Here is an 8466-nt window from a genome sequence, read left to right as displayed (position 1 = left end):
TGAGCAATTCAAATCCCTAAATGACTTTGTAGAACAAAACACACAATGAAATTTTTTTGCCTGACTCGCCCAAGTTGCCGATCGGCTTGCTAACTTGGCAACCCAAATGTCAGCCAATCCAAACCCAATTCTTGAGTTTGCCAACTATGGCTTTAGGTCAAAACTGAAGGTATAAGAGAAAAGATGATGAAGAAAAGAAAGCAGGAAAATCGCCTTAAGTGATACAATCGCAGATCAATTTTATGGTGCTGTACCATATCTTTATTAATTACAGGTTTGGGTGTATACTTCCAAAATTGGGTTATATTAACTTGCGTTATATATATATAATCTTTCTTTCCTTATGCAAGTTTTCATCGCAAAATGCTCGTCTGGCTTGAGATAATGGACGACCCACTTACTTTTCTAAAAAAAACAAAAAAAGATGCCAATAGTAAGCTTCATTACCAACGGTTGCTACTTAGGGCACAGTCCGTAGGAGATGCTCCTCCTTCGAGATATAAGTGGCAGGGGTTGATTCTTAAGTGAAACATTTACGCGTGCACGAAAATGGAAAGAGAACGAATGTGAAATATTTGTGCACGCACGAAAGAGGAGAGGGAGGAAGGGAGAGAGAGTGAATGGGAGAGGAAGGTTCTTTCCATGCGATGTCTGCCCTATTTCTGTTTCTTCTCCTGCGTGCATCTTCGTGCAGTTATGGCTGCTACTCTGGCACTATTCCTTGGCGCTGCTCATCAGAACTCTTCATCTGTCGAAGCAAGGATAGAGCTCTTCTTCTTCCTTCACTTGTTCTCAGGCAGTCTCTTCACTAATCTGAGAAGCAACTTCGTTCTGTTCTGCAAAAGATTGAAATTCGGTAGGGTCCCTATCATTTCTGTCCTCTACTTCGGTCGACCCTGCTACAGTTTGATCATTTTGCTTCTAGTTGTCTGGCAGAAAATTACTGCTCGAGTGCTTTAGATCCGATCAATCATTCTGATTGTTGATTTGAGTTTCTATTTAGCCCCTTGTGTGCTTAGATTCATCGTTCATTGTCCAGCGATCAGAAGCTCACTTGAGCCGATCGATCGCAATAGAATTACCTTTATATGATTGAGACGATCGTGATAGTTGTTGAAGAGGATTAGAATCAACTGATTTCACCGGTTGATTGCTCTTGTAAATTGTATTTGACATTTTTTTAAATATGACGACCTAGGCGCACCTCTAGTTGTAAAAGAGGAGACACAAAGAAGACAATGTAACGTGTTCGACTCAGGATTGAGTCTACATCCACAACCAAGCAGCTTCTCTCTCACACCTCAATCGTTTGTGTGAGAGGTTCTATTGATTTTTAAAGGGATACACAATTTGGAAGGTTCGGCGGCTTCCTTATTTTTAGGATCACAGTTGCTGTCAATAACTTGACGATTTGCTTGGTTACACATTTGATCTCCTTTCCTAATTTTCTGATCAACTATATCGGCAACAGTTTTGGCCACCACAGCTGCCTTGTGTTGATCCTTATAGCTTCCTTGTAGTGATCGTTATCTTCAATAGCCCACCTCAAGCTGAACGGCCTCAGAAGAACGTTAAGCTTGACACAAATAGTCTCAAATGGGGTGCGAGCAAATGGGTTGGTCATTATATTAGCAAGTAGGTCAGTAGCTGGAACATGATGAACTGTAAGACAATGATGTTGCACATGATCCCAAATGAAATTAATATCGACTTCAATCTGCTTTGTTCGTTGGTGAAAAATTGGATTGGCAGTTAATGGAACAGCGCCCATATTGCCACATAAGATCCGGGGAATAATAGGAAGAGGATGATGAAGTTCTTGTATGAAATAAGAGATGGAGAGAACTTCCACTGCACTTGAGGTCAATGCCCTGTATTCTGCCTCAGTACTAGATCTTGCAGTAGTATTTAGCTTCTTTGCAGACCATGAAACCAAGGAATCTCTAAAAAAAATAGCAAAGCTAGTAGTAGATTTTCGATCATCAGGATTATCAGCCCAATCGGCATCAGAATATGTTGTGAGAGACAAGCACAAGGATGGCCTAATGAGAAACCCAAGATGGAGAGTATGCTTAATGTAATGAAGGATTCGTTTGAGGGTGGCCCAATGATTTGGGGTAGGAACAGGCATAAATTGGCAGACCTTGTTGGTAGCATAAGCAAGATCGGGTCTAGTAAGAGTAGCATACTGGAGAGTACCAACAATTTGGTGATAGGGAGTAGGATCAAGTAGTGGTGTGCCATCAAACTTAGACAACTTTTCTCCAACGGCTAAAGATGAAGGAAGGGGCTTAGCATCAACCATGGCACTGTGTTTGAGGAGGACTTGCATGTACTGACGTTGAGAAAGAAAGAGCCCTTGTTGTGTAAATTGTGCTTCAACACGAAGAAAATAATGTAGATGGCCAAGATCTTTTATAGAGAATTCACACCCCATTTGGCATATGAGCTGATGGATGGCGGCAGGGCAGCTTCCAGTAATAAATATATCATCAACATAAATAAGAATAAAAATTGAAAGAGCTCCCATAAATTTAATAAATAGGGAAGTGTCAATCTTGGAGGCAGAGAACCCATGTGAATGAGAAATGAACTAAGTCTTTGGAACTCGGCTCGAGGAACCTGCTTTAGCCCATAAATAGTTTTCTGCAACTTGGATACATAATTTGGATATTGAGTGTTAACAAAGCCTTGAGATTGTAACATATAAACAACTTTAGATAAAGTTCCATGCAAGAAAGCATTGTTGACATTTAATTGTCAAACCACCCATTTTTGCGAAACAGCAAGGGTAAGAACAATTCGAATCATGGTGGGTTTTATCACAGGACTAAAAGTCTCAAAATAATCAATGTCAGACTCTTGTGTACAACCTTTTGCCACAAGATGCGCTTTGTCTTTGTTAATACTTCCATCAGCTTTTATCTTGATATGATAGACCCATTTGTTGCCAACAAAATTTTGGGAGGGAGAGGGCAGAACTAGAATCTAAGTTTTATTTTTCATTAAAGCATTGTATTCCTCAAGCATGGCATTGTTCCATTGGGAGAGTTTAGTGGCTTGGGTTTCTAGGTTCAGTTTCGAAAGGGAGCTCGGTAAGGTGAGTGATGTAACAGGGATTTGGCTTAAGAGATCCAGTTTGTAGGTGAGTGATCATGGAGTGAGTTTTTATGGAGGGAGGTGGGGATTCGTGAGATAAGGATAAGGTAGGGGGAGATGGTGGTGATGGTTAAGGTAGTGGTTGCAGTGGGGAAGATGGTAGTGGTGCAGTAATGATGGGCTCATTTGGGGAAGTAGATGTAGTGACAAGGGAAGGTGGTACTGGTGACAAATCCAAACTAGGAAAAGGAAACTCCATTGGTGGAGAGATTAAAGAAGATGACGACTCAGGTTTTGTGGAAGATATGGTTTTATAAGGAAAAACATTTTCATTAAAAATGACATTTCGACAAATGTAGAGTCTTGAATTTGATGGATTCAAGCAAAGATAGCTTTTGTGTTTGGTGCTATAGCCAAAGAATATGCATTTGGTACTTCAGTATTGCAGTTTATGAGCATTGCAGGGCCGAAGATGAGGATAACAAGCACACCCAAAAAATTTGAAAAAGGTGTAGTCTGAGTTTTGGTTAAAGAGAAGCTGAAATAGATTTTTTATGTTTGTAACAGGTGATGGCAGTCGGTTAATAAGAAATGCAGCTGTAAGGAAGGCAAAATCACAATACTTGAGAGGAAGGCTAGTATGAGCAAGCAAGGTGAGTCTAGTCTCTACTATGTGATGATGTTTTCGCTCTACTCTTTCGTTTTGCTGATGTGTGTGAGGACATGAAATGTGATGATCAATCCCACATGACTTTAAGTATGTGAATAATGATCTAAATTCTCCTCTCCAATCACTTTGAAATGCTTTTATGGGACGTTCAAATTGTCTCTCAACAAGTTTTTGAAAGTCTTTAAAAATAGACGAAACTTCAGACTTTCTTTTGATAACAAATAATCAAGTGAACCTTGAATATCCACCAACAAAATTAACATAGTAATAGTATCCTTGCATGGAAGCAATGGGCGCAGGGCCCCAAACATCAAAATATATAAGATCTAATGGTCATTTATTTCATGAGTAGAACTAGAAAAAGGTAAAGTATGACTATTCTCCATTTGGCATGCTTCACCCAAAGAGTCAAATTTACTAAAAATATAAAGAAGCCCATATTTATGAAGAACATGCTGCACAATTTTCATAGAGGGGTGCCCAAGTCGCTCATGCCATTTCTACCAAGTAGTTCGTTCACCAAGTAATGTTGCTGGTTCACACCCAATAGATCCTAAGTGCAGCTTGTAGAGTCCTCGCTCAATGTTCTCCTTGAGAAGAACATGCCTTGTCATGGCATCCTTGAGAAGAACATGCCCTGTCATGGCATCCTTAACATAACAAAACTGTGTGTGTAATTCAAGCAACACGTCATTGTCTTTTGTAAACTTTTGTACTGAAAGTAGATTTTTTGTGATAGATGGCATATGCAAAATATCTTTCATTATGAACTTTGAATCAATATGAGAGAAAACATTGGTTCTAATGTGTTTAATCCCACCATTGTAGTTGGATGGGATTGTCAAGTTGTTGAAATCTAACATGACATGGTGTCTGGCTCCAGAGTTGGGGTACCATCCACCATGATCAAATGAACCATATACATCAGCGGTATGTACTCAATAGATGAAGCTTCATCAATTTTCTGAAGCTTGTATGTTTTGCACTTCAACGCAGCATGGCCAGATTGACGACGCACTTGACAAACCGTGCGACAATTTGCTGCAATATGTCCATTATTTCCACAAGCAAAGCATGATCAAGTCTGATTTTTGGGAGATCAATCTTGATTTTAACCGCGACCTTTGTTATTCTTAAAGCGATTTCCACCAAAATTTTGTTTTTTCAAAGTAAAATTCACTGATGAATTTTCTATAGAGAGATTATTAGGTTCATCCAATTGCGACTCATGAATAAGTAACATTGCAAGCAAATCTTCCAAAGGAATAGGGTCAACCCTAGTATTTAACACAATCCTAAGAGACCCATATTCACCTGATGGTAAACCAACCATAATACAGGTGATCAGATCATCAATATCCACTCGTTTAGATGCTAGTGCTAATTGGGGAGCAATACCTTTTGCTTTACAAAAGTATTCTCAAATAGTTTATGTTCCTTTTCTTAAATTCTGGAATTCGCTTTTCAATTGCTAAGTTCTAGCTCTTGATCGAGCAGCATACATATGCCTAAGAGCATTCCATAATTCATGGGAAGAAGAGAGTCCCACAACATGACTACGAACAAGATCAGTTAAAGACGAGAGGATCCAACTTAATAAAAGTTGATCCAATCTATACCAGTCATCACATTTCGGATTGCGTCGTTTTAAGCCATTGTTGTCATCTATCCATTCAGATGGGCATGGTTGTTTACCATATAGGAAACCCATAAGATTATAACTCTTAAAGAGAGACATGAACTGTGATTCTCAAATCAAATACTTATCTGATGCAAGCTTAATGGAAAGGAGATACTGCATATTTGTAGGCACAGGAAGCACAAGAAAGATCTGACCTGTATTTTGTGATGCGTCTGCTGTAGCAGACTCTAATGTATGATTGTTCGTGTTTTCTGCTATTTATGAATGGTTGAAGGAGCTTCATGCCTTAGAGCTTTGGCTTTGATACCATAAAAGAGGAGACACAAAAAAGACAATGTAATGTCGTTGGACTCAGGATTGAGTCTACATCCATGACTAAGCAGTTTCCCTCTCACACCTCAATCGTTTGTATGAGAGGTTCTATTGATTTTTAAAGGGATACACAATTTGAAAGTTCAACTGTTTCCTTATTTTTAGGATCACAATTGTTGTCAATATCTTGGCGATTTACTTGTTACACATTTGATCTCCTTTCTTAATTTTCTGATCAACTATATCGGCAACTGTTTTGGCCACCACAGCTGCCTTGTGTTGATCCTTATCCACCGCAGCTTCCTTGTGGTGATCATTATCTTTAATAAGTTGCATCACATACACAAGTATTGGTGTTGATAGTCTATGTTTTTGGTTTGTTTTGTTGGTACCAAGCTAGATTATCTATTTTAAATCATTGTACTTTTAAATGCAAAAAATCAGGTTTACCTGCTATACGAGCAGCATTGTTTCATTTTCAAAGGAAAAAAGAAACCTATAGCGGTGAAGGAAATCACTCCCACAAGGATTTTTTTTTTTTTTTGGCAACCCCTTCTACCATTGCCAATAGTTAATGTGACAATGATACGCTAGGACCAGGGTCGTTGCCAATGATCTCATTGACAAGGGCTATTGGCTACGGTAGAACCGTTGCCAATAGCATGTATTGCAGATCAATTTCGAAAGTGAGCATGAGATCAATTTCGAAAGTGAGCCGGGCCGGGGAGGCGATGCCTCCCCCATCATCGCTGGTGGGGATGGGGCCTCCCCTATGTTTCTTTTTCTTTTATATATGTAAAGAAGAAGTTTGGGCAAGGCAGGCCGTCGCCTCCCCTGCCCAAACATTTTCAAAAAATATGTAAATACAAGGAGGAGGCTCGCACCTCCCCCATCGCTGTCTACCGGCCTCCCCACGCCGCTGGACAGCCTGCCGACAACTCCCCATGCCTATGAACAGCTCGCTGACTGTTGGCAGCTGTCCGCAGTGTGGGGAGGCTGGCAGACTACGATGGGGGAGGGGATCGCCACCCCCATTGAAGAAGTCGGGGAAGCATCGCCTCCCCATGACCCATCTCATCTGCCAGATGCTCAGTCGTCGGGCATTTTTTTTTAACATTAAAGAATGGATCGTTCACATGGACGGGCCAGTTGGTGGTATTAGACGTCTTTTTTTTATATATATATATATATATATATCTATATAAGACCTGCCATTAGAAAGTTAGCATCTATTTGTGGAGCCAAAGAAAGCATGATTAAGCTTTTCAATGAAGTGACCCAAAAAAGTGAAAGTTCATAAGATCTGATCGACAATGCCTTCTCTGTCACATAAAAAGTGTCACTATTGTCACTCTTCAATAGTGAAAATTGCTTGCATCATTGCTGTGCAGACTATTTACTGAAAAACATGTATAACACGGATAGTTAATTGTTAACAACCCTGCAATTATCTTCTGTGATGTTATTCACATTATTAATTTCCAAATACGCTCTTCCAGCTAGTGAAGCACCCTTTTCACAGGCACATGCACATTTCATCATTAACTTATCAATGGCTACGTCAGTTTTAGTATTTGCCTATTTTGGTGCTGCAAGCCACAACAATGATAGTTTTCTTTGCATGTTGCCAATTTTTACTATTTCTTTTTTGCACCAATGTAGGCTAGTTCCGCTATAGTGAGGTCACTAGAAAATCAACTCAAATTGGAGGAGAGAGGGGCCATTAGAAATCATTGGTTGATAGAACCCAAAGGGAAAAGGAGAGGGAGATCCTTTCACCTACTTCATGCAATGAACAAATGCTTGCCATTCGTGGGCATGACTGCTTCATTTTTCTCGATAAGAGAGAGAGAGAGAGAGAGAGTGCATGTGTGTGAGAGTGTGTTGGATCTTTTATATGTGAGAGAAAGAGACTCTAATTAATTACCTTATTCTTTAAGAGATGTCGGATGTGAGGGCAGCGACGAAAATGCATGAGTATTGTAAATCCAGAGAAAGAAATACTCATCTGTAGTGGCGAGCTAGGATATTTTGGTTTTAACACAACATTGATTTCTAGCGTGAAATTAGTTCAATTGGATCACATTCAACAAATCATATGGAATTGGATTTACCAAAACTGATCTTTGGATGTTCAGATATGTCGATCAAAATGCAAACATCAAAAAACCTAAATCAGGCTTTTAATCACAACGAAAACCCTATCTCAATACAACATTTAAACAAACAAATCTAATCTCACTTTGAACTAACGGTGAGCAGACAACTAGTATAGATTTACAACGGTGATAAAATCACCGGTATAGCTACTTGGGTTCAGAGTCACCCGTATAGGCCTATATCAGTGATAACAATCACCGCTATAATTTCCCGATAGTACAGGCGATTCTTACCACCGGTGTAACGCTACAGTGGTGAAATGGTCCACAGTTATAGCCTAACAATACCAGCGATTTTACCACCGCATTAACTGGCTATACCAGCACCAAACTGACCGCTGTATCCTAGAATGTCGGTGCTAACGACCGTTGATAGAGCCTGGCTATACAAGGGATACAAAATGGTGATAATGGTCACGGTGGTAAACCTACAAAGCTACTCGCTCAAATATAATTCCTAATCTTAAACTCCAGCCGTTCAACAAGAACTTCCTGAAAGTCAACTTGCTTTCAACTGGCAGTTAGAACACTCGCATGGCCAAGGGACCACACTAAAAATGGCCTTTCCGAGCAGACAAGTAATT

At 39.8% G+C, this 8466-nt stretch overlaps 1 long non-coding RNA gene across 1 annotated transcript; it reads left to right on the top strand.

Moving 5' to 3' along the window:
* The first annotated feature begins 512 nt into the window (after positions 1-512).
* Positions 513-3890, top strand: LOC126409243 (uncharacterized). The gene is made up of 2 exons (XR_007572098.1): positions 513-856; positions 3667-3890. It is a non-coding gene; the product is annotated as an uncharacterized LOC126409243 (long non-coding RNA).
* Positions 3891-8466: the final 4576 nt, after the last annotated feature.

Source organism: Nymphaea colorata, chromosome 14, assembly GCF_008831285.2.
Source record: "Nymphaea colorata isolate Beijing-Zhang1983 chromosome 14, ASM883128v2, whole genome shotgun sequence".
NCBI lineage: Eukaryota > Viridiplantae > Streptophyta > Magnoliopsida > Nymphaeales > Nymphaeaceae > Nymphaea > Nymphaea colorata.
This window is presented reverse-complemented; position numbering and strand designations above follow the sequence as displayed.